General features: G+C 35.5%; 1 protein-coding gene and 1 non-coding gene across 2 annotated transcripts in view; one reads left to right on the top strand and one right to left on the bottom strand.

Moving 5' to 3' along the window:
* Il1rapl2 (interleukin 1 receptor accessory protein like 2) overlaps positions 1–19,557 on the top strand; it is a 1,139,514-nt gene that overhangs the window by 455,416 nt on the left and 664,541 nt on the right. The window lies entirely within an intron of this gene.
* LOC138840593 (U6atac minor spliceosomal RNA) lies at positions 15,753–15,878 on the bottom strand. Its single transcript, XR_011376152.1, has one exon. It is a non-coding gene; the product is annotated as a U6atac minor spliceosomal RNA (small nuclear RNA).

Below are 19,557 nucleotides of genomic sequence, written 5' to 3'. Positions count from 1 at the left end.
TCAAGAGGTCAATTGCCAGCCAAGCAAGCAAGCCAAGCAAAACTGAGACCCTGAATTGAAACCTTAAGTCCAGCCCCCCAAAATTAAAAAGATAAATGAAGTGGAACTGGGTGGAAAAAATACAGCCATAATATTCAGTGTATATATGTAAGAATGCAAGTAAGAAAATTGAAGGGATGAGTAGGGTTGGGAGAGATTGGGGAGAATGATGAAAGAAATAACATGGATCAAGATGCATTGTATTCATAAACAGACATGTTGAACTGAAACCCCTTTGTATCATTATTTGAAGAATTAAAAATGATAATAAAAAAGAAATTACTGTGCAGCATTAGTAACACATGCCTGTAATCCTAGCTATTCAGAAGACTGAGATCTGAAGGAATTCCGTTTGAAGCCAGCCCAGGAAGAGAAATCTGAGTAACTGTCTCCAAAATCACCAGCAAAAACGTTGTCTGAAAGCATGACTCAGGTGGTAGAGCAGAGTAGAGCATGCAACCAAATGATTGCATTATCCTGAGTTCAAAAAGGATTCATAATTGTATAGGTTGTATACCATCTTTGGGGATAGTCTGTCACACAGTAATAGTTGATAGAAGCAAGAAGAGGCCAAAGACATAGGCTAGGGAATGTCACCATAAAGAAGTGGAACTCAAAAGGAGACTCCACCAAATAAGATAAAGAAGGATTATCTGGTGAGTTATGAGTAAAAAAGGAATAGATAATACAGAAGGTAAATGTAGAATGTGTTACTATAAGAAGAGACTAGTCAACTAAGTTATGCTTTTCAGAAATCAATGAAGAGCAAATTAGAGAAAGAACATTCTATACAGCAAGTACTATAGTTTATATATAAAATGGCTCCTATAGGTTAATGAGCTAAATGATGGCTCCTATAAGTTAATGAGCTAAATGCTTGTTCCTTAGCTGGCAGTGCTATCTGGGGAGATGGTAGGGTCTATTTGGAAGAAGTAGGACAGTGGAGTGTGCCTTTGAAGTTTATACCTGTTCAGCCATGTCCTTTCCTTTCTCTCTGATTCCTGTCAGCCATGAGGTAAGTAGCCTCTGTGGTTGTGGTATTTTTCCTCACCAGAAACCCAGAATCAACAAAGCTATGGAATGTGAGCTGAAACTATGAGCAAAATAAATCCTTCTCCCTGAACTTGTTCATAGTCAGACAAAAGGTCTGACTACTACAGAACCGTAGAGATTATTGGTCTTATTTCAGTGGTGGCAGCAGAAGCCTACTGTAGTAAGAAAAAGGAGATCGTCTTGCAAAAATGGAGAGATGGTGAATATCATAACTCTGAAGAAGATTTGCTTTCAGAAAAAAAAGAATGGGAGATTAGCTAAAGAAAGTTATAGCAATAAAGAGAAATTATTTTGGATGTGTTTTATCAAAATAGGAGCTATCAGAGTATTTTAAAGGCAGAGGGGAAGTTTTCCATAGAGGGATAGGATTACCCAAAAGAGCAAAAGGAAAGCTGCAGCAGTAATGTCTTCAGAAATCTCAATAAAGTTCTTTAACTGGAATGTGCATACATAACTCATTGCAGCAGTAGAAGGCAAAAAATGTGACAAAAGTTTATGTGTATATGAAGTGGGGGAGAATGGGTTGAGGAAGGGAGGAAAAGAACAGACAAATGAGCTATTACAGCTGGTTTGAAATAAGGGAAAGTGTGAACTATTTTTTTCAAAGTGAAAAAATAAACATATGAGGGTGTAGGAACATCCTCAGGCAATGTTTTGTAGCACTTTAGATTCATAGCTTCACATTTAATCTGAGACTGATCTGGACAATTTTGTGGTTTTCTCCAGTAATGTATAGAATTTACAGAAGGGATTAAAAAAGCTGTTCCTAATAATTTGCATAGTTTAGGTCATAGAAAATATTTGATTACTTTATGTTACATTATGCTCACTTTTTCTGGTCTGCTAAGCATTGGTTTTAGTGTACAAGTCTATTACAACAGAAATGTATATGATTCTTTTCAGGTAACCTATGTTTCTCTACCCAGTGGTACACATATTGTGTGACAAACAGAGTATGGACCAAAGTTTAGCCCAAGATTGGTTTAGTTCTAATATATTCTAATAAATTCCATCCCCCATATTTATAAAGCAAACATTTAATTGCATACTTGGTATTTCCAACGTCCTACTTCATCTTTTAACACTTAGTCTTACATTTCATCATTTTAATTACCTCTCCCATTCATACCATTTCTTTCCTTTACACATAGCTCTTTGGGTTTTTCAGCTTGGCCTATCTTATGCAACATGATGTTGTTCCAGCATATAAATGACACTTTATTACTAGGTACCATCCCATGGTATATATAATTTTCCTTATTTTCTTTATCCACCTATCTATTGTTGGTCACTTTGATTTATTCTGCCATATGGCTATTGTGAACAGAGAGGCAGCAAGCATCTGTGTGCAGGTATTTTTTTGATATATCAATTTAGAGTCCTTTACACCATGCCCAAAAGTGGTATGTTAAGGTCATTTTGTCTTATTCTTTTGAGTATCTCTACTTCTGTTAGCTCTTCTATCTCTCCTCAACTTTTGCTTTCTTTCTTTATTTCTCAATTTGAATAGATTTTAATTCTGGAATATGCTTTCTCAGCAATACTTTTATTAATACTTCTTCAAAGTTCCTTTTGGCATGTTATTTTCTTAAACTAGACCAAACTCCAGAGGAAGTGTATATATCACTCATATATAATTGCAATTAGGAATCAATTTCACATTGGTACTTATAGATTTGTTTCAATTGGTTATTAGTGACACAACTGAAAATGGGACAACATAAAGGTAGGCATAAACTGAAGATAACTCTGTGGGTTTGGGGTTTGCTTGACTTCTAAGGAAATATTGACCTTACCTGTAGTATTCTATAAGCATTCATCATACCATCATTAGACTCCAGTCTCACTGTTGATATCATTGTCATTTTATTAGTGTTCAAAAACTAGTAATGATTATTTCCCTAGTGACCCTGTCTCTTTTCTAAAGAAACATTCTCATGTAATCAATAGCTATATTGATTGACATACAAAAAATCCCTAAATTTGAATTAAGAAACTTTTTGAAATCCTGTCAAGCAGGTCTACCTCTTACATTTTTAAATATTCTAAATATTGAATATTATATGAAAAATGAGCCTATTACTGACATCAGTCAATCTAGTCCCAAGGTGTAATACAAGGTCCATTGAACTACATGCTGATTAAAACTAAATTATAGTTATTAACCACAAGAATCTTTCAGTATTGAACTCCAGCTGTAATGAGAAGCCTGATCTGCTCCCTCTCTCTGCGTTCAGCCCACATAGAAGGTACATTGTTCCAGTAAACATGAACATGGTCCTTAACCAGAGGAAACAGAAAGTTAGTGTTCCCTTCAGCCTCTTGCTTTGTCCTCATGACCAAATCCTTGCCTATATCAAAGCAGAAGTAACCGGGTTGGGAAGGTGGCTTAGTGGTAGAGTGCTTGCCTTGCATGCATGAGACCCTGGGTTTGATTCCTCAGCACCACATAAACAAAAAAAAAAGCAGGAAGTGGTACTGTGCCTCAAGTGTTAGAGCACTAACCTTGAGCTGAAGAGCTGAGGGACAGCACCCAGTCCCAGAGTTCAGGCTGCATGACTGGCAAGGGAAAAAAAAGTAACTAAGTTCCCATTTCTTTTATACTTTTTCTCTCCTTTACCCAGCACTCAACAATGCCAATTAATCTGCTGCTGCAAGGTTAGCACTAACAATTGGCCATAACCACCTTTAGAGATGTCCTGTGATGTTACTGAACACTGAATCTTCTTGAAGTCAACTGCCTTTGTGACTTGACTTCTTAACACTGCCTTCCACTGTAATCTAAGAAGAATGTCTGTACCACTCAGGTGAATATATCTAGACTCTAGAATTCTGGGTAGTCCTTTTCAGCTCGACTCTATGCATAGTATTTTTGTTTGACATAGTTAATCAATATGATTATCTGCAAGGAAAGTGGCCTTTATGAGGCTCAACATGTTTCATTTATTACAGTGTGTCTGTCCTGTCTCTATCTGAAGCTTTCTATGTAAACCATTTTAACCAGAAGATGATGAAATGGTTTAATGCTTAAATTAAACAGACTCAAGAATAATTATGACCTAACAAGAAAGAAATAAAACAAATGCATTTGACAAATGTTGATTCTGAGTAGAAAGAACTTAGCAGGTCAACTAGGCATCTGTCAAAACGAAGTTTGGTGACTACAGTTCTAACCATGTGATATTAATAAAATACACCCAGCAATGTAACAAGGACACGGTAAAGGGCTTTTTTATTACACAGTAGGTAAACTCAGGGGAGAGAACAGAAGCAATTCATAAGCTCAGGTTTGCATATGAAAAGACTGAAAGATGATGTGAAAGTAAGGGGATTCCTAAAGTGAACAGAAATCAGAATCTAGTTAGGTTGGTAATTGGGACCAAAGTAAAAGCAAAGGGGGTAAAAATAAAAGTGATGAGTTTCTGCAGAACGAATTTGGGAAGATTGCAGTAAGAGCTGTGTGAAATTGAATGACTGCAAGCAGGAAACAGCACAGAATAGAAATGCAAAGCATTAAAGTTCCTTCAATAGGGTCCTGAGGTTTCTGCCTGTCATCTACTAATAAAAATAATAGGAACTAAAGAGACCTTCTATGTCAGGCGTGCTATATGCAAAAAAGCATGGCAGGACAAAGGGAGATCTTTTCAAGGAATAAAACATTAAGTTTACAGGGAGACAGGAAAATATCACAGAACAAATTTGAGTGTAAAATAAAGATAAGCCTGACAAAAGAAGAGAATGAAAAGAAGGGCTAACATATATAAGATACACTGAAAGTCCATCCATTTCACAATTTTTGCTTTTCTCAATGCTAGGCAGACAGAAACTCCACTTAAATAATACCTTTTGTGATACAGAAGTTGTGCCTTACATATAAGGGAGTCTCAGAAGAAGGTCTTAGAATCATTTGGGAAGTCCCAAAATTTGAATGTTTTAAATCTTGTAAATGATGGTCTAAAAACTCTCTGGGAAAGAAAATTGTAAACCTTAGGTTTATAATGGTGACATTTGTATTGTTTATATAATACTTCCCTTTTCAGGATGAAGAATGTCAATAACCACTACCTCAAATCTTGCAATGTACTCACACCCAAATCATTATATATTATTCCTGTATCTAAAGGCCCATATTTTGAGATTCTATGAATGATGTCCTTTTAAAAGTATCCTAGGGGAAGAAAAACGTTAAAGAAAACTTTGTTTTATATTGTTACAGAACCCTGACAAGTTCAGGGTAATGTTCTTTAAACACCCTATCATTTATAGTACTTGAGATCCTATGTAAAATTTCTAAGGTTTTACATAACACTAATTTTAAGTAATTATTGTAATCAGTAAAGAAATACATTGTTGTGTCCTGGTGGTTCACACCTGTAATCCTAGGTATTCAAGAGGATGAGATCTGAGGATCAAAGTTTGAAGCCAGCCTGGGCAGGAAAGTCTGTGAGATAATTATCTCCAGTTAATCACCACCAACCAAAAAAACAGAAGTGGAGCTGTGTCTCAAGTGGTAGAGTGCTAGCCTTGAACAAAAGAGTTCAGGGACAGCTCCTAGGCCCTATGTTCAAGCCCCAGGACTGGAAAAAGCAAAAGCAAAAACAAAAATCAAAACAGAAATAGATTCATCACGTAAAATATTAGTAAGGATGGAGGAGATATGATCTGTAGAATTTCTAAATGCCTTTTTGCTATTGTAGTGATATCAGCGTTGAACAGGAAAATCACCCACAATATAGTTAAATTATTTGTACTCTTTCAGTGTCTCCTTAATATAGAATGCACATCTGTTTTAAATCCACACCCAACATATTACTTAATTTCTATTACTGTGCATTACTTTAGGTATCCAGTAAAATATGAGAGTGAAATCTGAGATGAACTCTAAAATTAATGAGTCATCCAAGAATTGACAGTAATTTGGATAAAAGTTTGAATATTTAATTATCACCCAAAATGTAGATTCTGAATTTCATTCTAGTTCCATATACTTCTTAAAATACTAAATGTTTAGGATTTTACATTTAAGACTTTGCTTTCATATTATGCTATGATTTGTGTCCTTCAAAGCTCATATCAAAATTTGATTGCCCCTGTGATGGTTGTAAAGCATTGGAGCATTTGAAAGGTAATTAGGTCACTGAAAATATAATGCCACTGAAGAACTAATGGGTTGTCATGGGATGAGTGACTTCTTCCTGTTGTGGGACGAGATTAATTACTATGACACTGTGTTGCTACAATGTGAGAACACCCTTGGTTTCTTATCTTCTGTTTACTTGTTTAGCCATAGTAGGACTCCCCACCAGTACTCCTACACTCTTGGGCTTTCAGTGTTTAGCAATTTTTCACATGTTTAGGTTACGTTTTATCCCGGTCTCTGTCTCAGTCTCTCTCCCTCTTTCTGTCTCAGTCTTTCTCTCTCTCACACACATACACATCAAAAATTTAAAGAAAGATTATTTTATTCTTTGTATACTGTTCCATAATTTCCTTCCCCATGTTTCAACTTTCCTGGTGTAGGTTTCTATTTCTATTGGCATTGCTGATCTATAACTCAGTCTCTTGGCAAGGATAGAAGAAGGAACAATTCTTTGTACTTCATTACATTGCCTGTATGTGTTCTAGATGATCTACCAAAGAAAGACAACCATTTACTATTCCAGTTGAATATCTTGCTATCTTGCTTTCATACTTCTCTACTGGGAAAGTGGTTTTCATACTCCAAGTAATAGAAAAGGAGAGATATATGGATTTCAAATAATGAATGACTTGGATAAGAAGCTTGAAAGGTGGGTGGAATATTATGTAAAATAGTGGAGGAGGGGAGGTCAAAGCTGGTAGCTGTATTTCAAAGTCATATTAGTAGTGACTAATGTCTTTAACATGAAAATAACTTCATTCTTAGGTTGGAATAGGTTGAATTTGTGGTAAAATTGATGAATGGCTCTTAGAGAAATCAGTTATATAATTTCATTTTTGTTGAAATTCTACCCATATTTAACATTGAAAATGATGCTAAAGTGAAAAATTTTGAAGATCATGTACCACTCAAAGTCTAGGTATGCAATTACTTGTATCAATTCATATTTGCATGAAATGCTAAAAGTGTACTGAAGGATGAAATTTCTGAGGAGACCCTAAATCTTATTTCCATAAAGTTAATATGGATCTTGTGGTACCTCTATTCCCAGTGATTAATGAAATTTGTCTTAAAAAGGTATACACTATACCTGTCTTTTACATATTGTAAGATTTCATCTACAGAATGTGAGATGATATTACTAATTCAATTTACACATTTTGTTCAAGGTTAAAATGCTGTTGTCTCTGAATGAGACAGGAGAAGAAAACTGCTTTATTTAATGTTAATGGAAAAATTTTACCTGTGAAATAGCTCTAGAACGCTAAATTAAGTCAGATATCCATGCATGTATTTCACTCCCTTAACCTTCTATTCCCTTAATTGATGTACCTTCTCTGGATACTTCTCAGAAATTATTTCAATATCATGTTCAAAGAAGGTATACAGACAGATCTGAACATAAAGAATTATTTCAATCTTATCAGGAAAATCTGCTTCCAACTCTGACTGTCCATATATGTTAGAAACTAAATAAAAAGAGGGAGAGAGGTTTTGCCTTTTGTGTCCTCGTACACTGCCTCACACAGATAGTGATGAATGAATTTCAATGATGTCAGTCTGAAATAGCCAACATAGTTGATAGATAACACTTGAGATTACTCCACAAAGTATGTTATACACCTGTATGAGAAACATCACAATTAAGCCTATTTTTATGCAACTAATGCAAACTAATAAAGTTTTTAAAACTTAGCTGTCTATAAACGTGTTTATGTCTGTGGTCCATTTGACAAACAATAGAAACTCCTGGGAGATTATAAACAAGAATCACAGGCTCCAGCACAGACTTACTCAAACACAATGTGAATATGAATATAATCTTCCTGCAATTTTATGTGCTGTAATGTATGTGAAGCACTATTCTATCATATTAGGGGTTATACTTTGCTAATTTTTACCTTAAATGCTTCTATGTTTCTCTTTTTTGTATGTTCCATTTTCTTTTGTTGCTTATATTCTAGACCTACTGTTACACCATTCTAGTTTGCTGTATAATACCTAGTTCCACTAAAATACTTTGAACTCTAAAAACACAGTCAACATCTAATGATCTCAGTTTTGTTACCAAGCTTTATTAAAACTACATTAATTTGAATAATGTAGAGAACTTTTGGCTGTCTCAAGATTAGGCTCTGTAGACCAAGTTTGCATATAATTTCTGTCAAATATCAAAGATTACAATATTATTACCTTTAGGTAATGAGCAGAGTTTTGGTAGAGAAACAGAATCTCCAGACAATGATTTCTGATTCTCCTCTCTGAAATTTTAGTCTCATTCTGAATAGTTAAGAGACAAGACAACTAAAGGAAATTCATTCTGAGGTTTCAGACAAGTAGGGAATTTTATCTTTATCTAATGTGGAATTTTTCCATGTTTTGTCTCTCTAAAAGCCAAGGTGCTTCAAATTTTAATGAGATTATATGATGTATTATCATCATTTGCAAATGCAATTATCAGCTATGATTAATCCTGTTCATTTTGAGAAGCTGTAGTAAATGTTATTTTCCCTTTTTAGTGGATATTTGTGTTGCTCTTGATGAACTTTGATCAGAACTACTGCAGAATGAAGGGGAAAAGAGAATGAGATACATAGAATAAAGTATTTTATGCTTCACTGCATATGGGCCTTTACATAAACCTGAGAGGAAATGTCTCCTAGAAATTCACATCATTTGGCCAGAAAATTTTAGTCTGTGTCTAAAACTAATGCCACATTAATACTGGATGTTTAGCACTGAATTAAAACTTACATTTTAGGGTTTTTTGTGGGTTTTTTTGGCAGCACTGGGGTTGAACTAAATAAACTGCAGTTGGTCACTCACTCCACTGGGCCACATCTCCAGCCTTGAGTTTTGCTCATTATTTTTCAAATATGGTCTCACTTTTTACCCAGGTATATGGCTAGGTAAGATACCCCATTGTAAAGTTTATTAATTAAAGTAGCATCACCTCCTTTGTGACTATTACTGTTGTAGAACAACCATGTAGGACTTACATTTTAAAGAAGACACAGATCTTTAGCCCTGCAGTCTCAGCCCTATTAAAGAATCAAATAGTAAATTCCTGGTAATTGCTCAATGCTCTTAACAGTAAACATTATTCCACTAGATTACAGATCAGTTTATCATTTATTGGGCATTAAGATTACCTGGATCTCTGGCCAGGTGCTGGTGGCTCACACCTATAATCCTAGCTACTCAGGATGCTGAGATCTGAGGATCACAGTTGGAAGCTAGCTTGGGCAGAAAAGCTCCCTTGAGATTCTTATCTCCAATAAACTACTCAGAAAAAAGCTGGAAGTAGTGCTGAGGCTCAAGTTGCGGAGCATTAGCCTTGAGAATAAAGAGGCCCAGGGACAGCACTCAGGCCCTGAGTTCAAGCCCCAGGACTGGCAAATTAAAAAAAAAGATTATCTGGATCTCTGAACCAAGAACAGATTGGGTTCAACTTTTCCTTCTCTGCCAACATACAGAGAGGTTAATCAAAGTCCTCATTAGTTACTTTCCAAGTTAACCAAAGACCTCATTTGTTCCTTTCCAAGAGGAATAGGCTAAATTTCTATGGCTTGGGATAAGTTGTTTAGAACCCAGACTAACAATGTTTACTGTTTAATCTACTTACGCAAGAGGATCAGCCTGTGTGTTGTATAAAGCCTGTGAAAGTGTTTGATACATGACAGAGAAACACATGTCTCTTGTATAATTTTCAGTGGCTACCCCAGACCTTCTGCATTGAACTAATAATTTTGTATGGACTGCAAATGATATTACAAATAATTAAATGGTCCTTGACAGGAAAAAAATCCCCTCATTCTTGTATCTAGTCAATCTTAAATATACCACCCATTTCCCTGCACACTGACTAGTGATCAAATCATTGCTAATCAGTGGAAGTTTAGTGAGAATGAAATGTATGAGCTCATATTGTAAAGGAAAGAGAAGAAGTAGCAATGAGCATTCAAGGAGGCCTACACTATGCATTCTAGACTTCATATGGGTTGGGCTGAAAAGCAAGTGTATATCATACATGTAAATGAGTAATATTGATTTTGTTGATAAAACTTTGAAAATGAAGGCTGGGAGCACATTATTACAGATGAAATGGAAGATGTTGTCCTAGGCTTTCAAAATAAAAGACATATCATCAGTTGTAAGTATGAAAGAGATAAAGTTAAGTTGTGTAAGGCTTCAAAACAAGAGTGACAGAACTTTGAGTAATCAGACTTGTTTGACTTGAAATTATTTTTTTTCAATTATGCAAGTGGTGAGATGGAGATAGGATATACCAATGTTATCTCTTTGTTATGTGTAACTTTCCAACACTGAACTTTTAATAAGAGTGTTTCTTATGATGTTCTTACAGAAACTTCTATTGACTACCCTAAAGAAGTTTAGCCTGGAAGTCCATACTCTCTGTAGAAACTATCTATAATTATTTTTAATTGTATTATTTTTACTTTATAGATTATACAAGTTTTTCATCCCCATCTTGTTCTGTAAGGGCCTCATGTTGTTTTACAAAGTGATTTTTGTCATCTTTTATGTAGAGTTTTATTTTTGTTTTTAGTTGATTTATAAGGGCAAGTCAGTCTCAAGAGTAAATGATGAATTGTGTATTCAATAGCTTCCTTGAAAATCTGGGCACATCCTTTTAACCTATAAGTGCCAATTTTACATAGAACTAATCGGGGTATTTTCCCCAAAACAACAATATACTGTTATATCCATTTCCTCCTGTTTTATCACCTGCTGTGGTGCAATTTTTACTCTGATTCTATCATGGACTTTGAGAGTTTTATTTATATGCATGTTATGGTGATAACAGCCTTAAAAAAATTGTGCCAGTTCTGAGACTTGAACACAGGGCCTGGGAGCTATTCCTGAGCTTTTTTTGCTCAAGACTAATGCTCTACTACTTGAGCCACAGCTGCACTTCTGACTTTTATGATGCTTACTTGGAGATAGGAGTCTCATGCTTTCTTGCTCTGGCTGGCATTGAACACTGACCCTCAGATTTCAGCTTCCTGAGTAGTTAGGCCTTACAGGAATTAGCCACTAGCACACAGCAAGGCTGTACATTTTTTTAATTTTAAAATTTTATTGTCAAGGTGATGTACAGAGTGGTTACAATTATATAAGTAGGGTAGTGATTACATTTCTTGTCTAACTTGTTACCCCTTCCCTCAATTTTCTCCTAAGACTACATTCTTTTACATTTAAAAATTTTTTATTTTATTGTAAAGATGCTGTACAGAGGGGTTATAGTTATATGAGTAAGGTAATGAGTACATTTCTTGTTGGACATTGTTACTGCCTCCTTTGTTTTTCTCCTACTATCCCTTCCCTCCCCTACCCAGAAGTTGTAAATTAGTTTCCAACATAGTGTCTTATGAGTATCATTGTTGCAATGGGTCATTCTGTGTCCTTATTTCAGCATTTTGCTATTCCCCTTCCCATCCCCAAATTGGATAATTGTATATACAAGATGCAGGGTACCAAAATCAAATACAGGGACCACAGGGGATATACCACAGGGTAAGAACATACAAAAGAAACAAAAAAAACACATAGTACATTTAAAACAACAACAACAAAGAAAAACCCTTGTATACATATCTTGGGGTTCATTTCATTTAGCATTATCTTATATTGTCATATGTACATAGCTATTAAGCTTTTCTGCTCATCTGATAAGATTCTCCTAGATGTATACTAATTATTGCAAATAAGGGAAATCATGGGACCTAAAGTTCTTTGGGTCTGGCTTACTTCACTGAATATTATTTTTTTCCAAGTCTTTCCATTTCCTAACAAATGGGTCAGCATCATTCTTTCTGATGGAAGCATAGAATCCCATGATATAGATTTAAAAAAATGTATATATAAATATATATATATATATATATCACATTTTCTTGATCCATTCATCTACTGAAGGGCACCTGGGTTGGTTCCATATCTTAGCTATGGTGAATAATGCTGCCATAAGCATAGGTGTGCTGGTAGCTTTAGTATGGCCTTGTTTGTGATCATTTGGATAAATGCGCAGAAGAGGGATTGCTGGGTCATAGGGGAGCTCTATGTGGAGTCTTTTGAGGAACCTCCATACTGCTTTCCAGAGTGGTTGAACAAGTTTACTCTCCCTCCAACAGTGCAGTAGGGTTCCCTTTTGGCCATATCCCCTCCAGCATCTATTGTTATTAGATTTCTTGATTATAGCCATTCTAACTGGGGTGAGGTAGAATCTCAATGTTGTTTTGACTTGCATTTCTTTGCATTTCATTTGCCAGGGATGTTGAGCATTACTTCATGTCTATTGGCCATTCTTATTTCCGCTTCAAAGAAGTTTCTCTTTAAGTCTTTTGCCCACTTAATGGTGTGGTTGTTTCTTCAAGCATTTGTTTTTGGGGCATTTAATTTTTTAGTTCTAAATATATTTTACATATGAGGCCCTTGTAAGACTGCATTGTTTTAAGAAACAATTTTCTTTTGCTTTTAGCAACATTTGTGGGCTGAAATAAAAGTCTGTACTTACTTGGCACATATTATACATTTGAGCCACACCCAAGCCCTTATTTTTTAAATTTAATTTTATTGTCAAGGTGATGTACAGAGGGGTTACAGTTCCTTACATAAGATAATGAGTACATTTCTTTTCTAACATTGTTACCTCCTGCCTCGTTTTTCTCGCACTTTTCCTCCTCCCCAATGCCCCCCCAAGTTGTAAAGTTCATTTCCAATATTTGTCCTATGAATATCGCTATTGCATTGCTTGACCCTTTGTCCCATGCTCTTTTTACTGTGGTTATTTTTCACAATTTTGCCCAGACTAGTCTATACCTTGATTCTCCTATGTATACTAACCATGTACTTTGGATGACAGCTGCCTGCTACCATGTCCAGCACTTTATTAGTTGAGATGAGGTCTCTTGAACTTTTTTCATGAGCTGACCTCTAGCCATGATCTTTTTTGTTTTGTTATTTATTTTATTTTATTGTAAAGATGTACAGAGGGGTTACAATTACATGAGTAAGGCAATGAGTACATCACTTGTCGATCATTGTTACCCCTTCCCTTGTTGTTGTCTCACTATCCTTCCTCCCTGCACTTCCCACACTCCTCCCCCTCTCTCCTCCCCACCCCCCACCCCTGCCGGAAGTTGTAAAGTTCCTTTCCAATAGCCATGATCTTTTTTTTCCCCTTTTTGTGTCTTTTATTTCTTTTATTGTGAAAATATCGTACAGAGGGATTACAATTACATGAGTAAGGTAATAAATACATTTCTTATCAAGCATTGTTACCTCCTTTGTTTCCCCTTCCCATCCCTTCCCATTCCCCCCCCCCACCAAAGTTGTAAAGTTCATTTTTCGACATAACATCTTGTACATCTCTTTGTTGCAATGGGTCCACCTGTATCCTTATTTGAACAATTTGTTTTTTTCCTTCTCCTCCCCAAATTGTACCAACATCAAATACAGTGAAAGCACAGGGGTTATACCGTGGGGGAGGGACATACAAAGCAACAAAGAAATCATTTTATAAATATGTAGAAACAATAGCAAGAAAGAAAAACTATTGAGTCCTTATCTTGGGGTTCATTTTGCCTAACATCAACTTTTGACCTCAAGTAGCAAAGATTACAGTGGTGATCCACTGCTACTGATTCAGGCAGGTTTGCTTTGTAATCTTCATTTATTTCCCATTTAGCAGACTTTTTAGTTTGCTATTTAGAGCCATAAAGGAACTATCTGCAGTCTTTTAATCTCTGTATTAGAAAGTTTAATGGAACAGAGAGAATGTCACTGTGGTAATTGGTCATTTCCTCTACCTTAAGAGCATTCCAGAGCAAAGTTTATTTAGATAGAAATGCTCAGCGAAAGGCATTTTTTGCAGTTTCCTCTTTGATTCATCCATTCTTACATCTTTTTTTTTTTTTTTTTTTTTGGACCGGTCGTGGAGCTTGAACTCTGGGCCTGGGCACTGTCCCTCAGCTCTTCAGATAAAGGCTAGCCCTCTACCACTTGAGCCACAGCACCACTTCCGGCTTTTTCTGCTTACTTGGTGCTGAGGAATCAAACCCAGGGCCTCATGCATGCAAGGCAGGCTCTCTACCACTGAACCACCTTGCCAGCTCATTCTTACATCTTAATGAAGGTTTCCATGGCTTTTGCCAAAAAAGCTGACCAAAGACTGCTGTTGGTCATTTACAACATGACTTGCTTCGTAAAATAGGTGAGCCAAAAGGGAATGAGCAAAACTAATTAGAGAATTTTAGAACACTAGAAAATACTGAATTAACAAAGGATTATGATGTTGGATAATTTCTACTTCCACAGCAATGTTTGACCCTAGCATTCAGATTACTTTTTTTAAACCTCTCAATTTATTTTTATCTTTATAATAAAGAATATAGGAAGTAGAAAGACTCTGGAGAATAAGTTAATCTCATGCTGAGAGATGTTGCCAGGGAATGAAAATAGGAATATGATAACATTGGAAACCTGAAGAAAATATCTTGAGTGGAGGTAGGAATAAGATGCTTATTTGAAATTTAGAGCATATGGTTAAGAAGTTAATTTTTTTCACTCCAAATCCTAGCTCTTCCCCTTAATATTAGTGTGGTATTGGGCAAATTATTTAACCTCTATATATCTACTTCATCCTAAGTGAACTTAGTGCAAATAATTCAGTTTCATGATGTTGTGAAATTCAAGGAAAAAGAACTTATAATGGTATATTTATATGTTCAATAAATGGAAAATGACAATTTTTTAATTCTAAAACTTTATCATTGCTCATTAGCTTTCTCTTTTTATTAAAGTGTCTTTAAAAGTACCATTTTAGCTTTGCAGGTTGCTTCTTTTCATTTCTCTTTTTTGGGGGCCTTAACTCTGGGCCTGGGCATTGGCCTTAAACCTTTTTTATACTCAAGGCTATTGCTCTACCACTTGAACCTCAGCTCCATTTCTGGCTTTTCTTGTTTTTTTTAATATATATTTTTTATTGTGAAGATACTGTACAAAGAGGTTATAATTGCATGAGTAAGGTAATGAGTACATTTCCTAAAGAACATTGTTACTCCTTCCTTTGTTTTTCCCCTACCATCCCATCCCTCCAAACCTCCACAACTCCCCCTGCCCTCCCCAAAGCTGTAAAGTTTGTTTTCAACATAGTATTTTGTACATCTCATTGTTACAATGGGTCAACTGTATCCTTATTTCAGCATTTTGTTATTTCTCTTCTCCTCCCCAAATTAGAAAAATGTATATATATACAAAATGCAGGGCACTAGAATCAAATTCAGTGAAAACAGGGGTTATACCATGGGGGAAGAACATACAAAAGAAACAAAAAAATTACACAATACATTATAAGTGCATTAAAACAACAGCAAGAAAGATAAAACCTCTTGTGTCCCTATATTAGGGCTCATTTTGCTTAGCATCATCCGTATGTGGTCAAATGTACATAGCTTTTGAACTTTTCTGCTTGTCCTAGACATATACTACTTATTGCAAAAAACAATGGTTTGATGTCATGAAGTAGGTGACAATGCCTTAACCATATGCATTTTGTCAGGCCCAAGGGCCACTTCCATCCTTGCCAAGTGGAGTGCTAACCTTCTCTTCTTTCATACAATACCCATTTCTGGTTTTTGAGTGGTTAATTGGAGATAAGAGAGTCTCAGGAGGACTTTTCTGCCCAGGCTGGCTGGAACTGTGATCCTCAGATCTCAGCCTCCTTATTAGCTAAGATTATAGGTGTGAGCCACTAACACCAAGTTTTTCATTTCTCTTTTAAAAATCAGATTTTGATGCACAACAAAAATTATATTTTAATTGTAAAATCAAGTAATTTTAGTACATTTACCAAGCTTTACAACTATTACCATTACTTCATTTTTATTACAACCAGCCATAAACAACCACTGTCTATTCTCTAGGATTATGCATTTAGATATTCTGGAAAACAGTTTTTCAGTACTAAGCTTTGAACTCAAGGTCTCACACTTGCTACATAGTTATTCTATCACTTGAGCCCTTGAGCCACCCCACTGTCTCTTTTGTTATTTTTCATATAAGTTCTTGTATTTTTCCTCAGGGTGATCTACAAATGTAATCTCTCCAATTTCCATCAACTGAGAAGCTGAGATTGTGTGAGATACCACACTCAGTTATTCCTACCAATTCCTAAAATTGCATCATAAGGAGAGAGCAAGGGAGGGAAAGGGTGACATTGTTCAAAAAGAACATTATCTGAATCATGTAGCTGTAACCACTCTGTACATCACCTTGATAATAACAATGAAAATAAAAAGAATGACATTTCTAGTGAAAAATTGTACCATAATGCACTCTTTGTGACAAGATTTTGTTCACTTATAATGTAATTATGTTCATCCATGTTGTACAATGAATTAGCAGTTCCTCCCTTTTGTGGCTGTATACTGTTATTCCACTTTGTGCAATTAATAACACTGATGTGCATGTCTCTATGTGGACATACGTTTTCCTGTCCTTTAGGTGTATACCTAGGAGTGAAATTATTATGGTATTATTATTAATATTAGTAATGGTGTTTGCTTCTTTTTCATTAGTTCACCTGACAATTAGCAAAGTGCATAGATTCCTATAGCAAAACAAAGTAACTCCAGAAGCCCCTTAAAGAAGCAACCCTGAAAACAAAATGAAACAAAAATCCATAGCCCTTAACTAAATGAACAATTAAGGATTGGATCTAGAAATGTGGCTCCATTGGTAGAGCAAAAAAAGCTAAGTAATAGTGTGAGGCCCTGAGTTCAAGCCCCAGTACCAACACAAAAAAAAATTGACTATTTGGACACAGGACATTTCCCAGGCCACACTTTGAGAAATACTGATCCATATTAACCATGTATACATACATGTAATTATATGTATATGGATATATGTATATGGATCAATGGGCTTTGTCATCAGAATTCAAATAGTTTTTGTGAAATACTCAGATTGGGGAAATAACCAAAAAACAAAGAAACTACAGCAAACAAAGTCAAAACTGATTGTCTTCTTAACCTAAGAACACCAAATTATCCAAATTATCTTACCTTTTGTTGAAATCCTATGGTCTCATATAAATTATAGCAGGATATTGTTGCATTTTATCATCCTCTGGAGAGAGAAAAAGAAGGAAAGAGAAGTATGGAAAGAAAAATAGCACAGAGAGAGAGAGAGAGAGAGAGAGAGAGAGAGAGAGAGAGAGAGAGAGAGAGAGAGAGAGAGAATGAGAGAGAGAGAGAGAGAGAGAGAGGAGAGCACTATTGTTGCCTTTCTGTCCAGACTAGTTGTATAATCAAACACAATGTTGGAATAAGATTACTTGTCAATAACAAGACCACAACATATATGTTGATTTATTCTGAAGAACTCATAGTATTGCTCCAGATGTGAGCTAGCTCTATATTGCCATTCAATATATTGCCATGGCAATATAGAGCTAGGAAGCTAGAAAGCTCTGAATTTTTTATTGTGCACAAACCAGTATTCAGGCCTCTTTGCCAGTGAATTTTATTTCATTCCACTGACTGGTGTGAAAGCATCCATACTCTTTCATCCTTCTGTTAAAAGCTAGTTTGTACATCCTAGGGGGAAAAAAGAAGGCATATCACAAGATATATCTTCCTTGCCTTGATGCCCAGATTCTGACATCATTATTTATACTCTGTATTAATCACAGGTATATCTTTACCTTTTTGAGGCCTGATAGGTCCTATTCACACTAAGATGGTGATCTTGCAAAAGTATTGACAAGACAAAACTAGAGGTATTAAGAAAAAAAACAAATAAAACATTGTATTTTAAAAAGTATATGAATAAAAATCTTCAAATAGTTTATCCTGTGATTAAACTCAATTCCCTAAAGAAAGTTTTCAACTTCACATGTATGTGTGTGTGTCCTGGAGTTTGAACTTAGAGGCTGGGAGCTTTCTGTTAGCTTTTTATCTCAAGGCTAAAGCTCTACCACTTGAGCCACAGCTCCACTTATGGCTTTTTTTCTGGTTATGTGAAGATAAGAATCTTAAGGACTTTCTTGCATAGGCTGCCTTCAAACCATGATCCTTAGATCTCAAACTTTTGAGTAGCTATGTTTACAGGTGTGAGTCACCAGCACCTGAATATTCATTTTTATCATGCTTTTGAGGTGACGGTGATGAACACTGCTTTGACAGCACTTACTTTACTGCCATCTGTTGTCCAAATGTAACTTGTTGGCATGGAATTCAGTGAGATACTATGAAGAATCTGTAATCACATAAAGCTATGGAAGTATGTATTTCTTACAACTTCTGTTAGGTCTCAGACAACTTTATTACTCCAGAAAATAGTAAGAACCCATGTTATTACAAATCTCTATGAGATTGCTGCTTTAGTTCCATTCTTTTCATAGTACTTGCTATGCCAGTACAATAACAGCTCAAAGACTTGCATCTTGAGGGGTGTTATCAGAGGTACTGATAAAGTTTAAGTAGTGGGGAAGGCCATGAAAGGACCTATCATTATTGAAGCGATGTAGACATTCTCCTGCTTAGTAGGATCTGTATGCTTCCCGTCCATCAGACAAAGAGGTGCCATGAGAACTAGATTGTGAATCTATCGAGAGGCTTCCGGAGAAAAGTGATGCAAATGTCCATGCTGATGATTCTCATTCTCTATAGCTAAATTATCTATGATTTTTCTTTCCTTCCTTTTAAGTACTCATTTTCTTTCCCTTCTGCCTACTGAAAGTCTTCTCTATTAATCAAAGCCTAACTCAAGCCATATCTCCACAAAAGTTCCCATGTTTCCTTTCTTTTCTCATAGATCAGTTTTCATTTCTATTATATTTTGTAGCATGTTATTAATGTCTAAGTTCATATTGTCTTGGTTTTTAAATTGTTGCATGTATTTGTTTTATTTATGCAACTACTAAGCTACTGGTAGACAAGGAAGAATTGCCTCAACTCTTTTGATTAATAACCTAGCATAAAACACTAAATATGTAATGGGTATTTCAGTCACTTAAACTGAAGTGGTTCAATGTTGATTGCTCATAATCCTATTCTTAAAATTGAATGTATTCCAAACTAAGATTGTGTAAAGAAGATTGGGAGAATGTTTGTGAAGAAACGGGAAACTCTCATCAGAAGATGGGGACTATTATGAAGAGAAAAGTTACTGCGGCTCTAGTAAATTTAAACCCAGCTTTAAATACCGATGAAAGGGGTATAAAGAGAAAAAAATAAAGTTTTCTCAGAAGAAAATGAAGTAATTCACCACTGACATTATACTTTTATGGTTCTGAA

Source organism: Dipodomys merriami, unplaced genomic scaffold, assembly GCF_024711535.1.
Source record: "Dipodomys merriami isolate MVZ:Mamm:240054 unplaced genomic scaffold, mDipMer1.0.p SCAF_3, whole genome shotgun sequence".
Lineage (NCBI taxonomy): Eukaryota > Metazoa > Chordata > Mammalia > Rodentia > Heteromyidae > Dipodomys > Dipodomys merriami.
The sequence above is the reverse complement of the archived record's forward strand: the minus strand, read 5'-3'. Positions and strand labels throughout refer to the sequence as shown.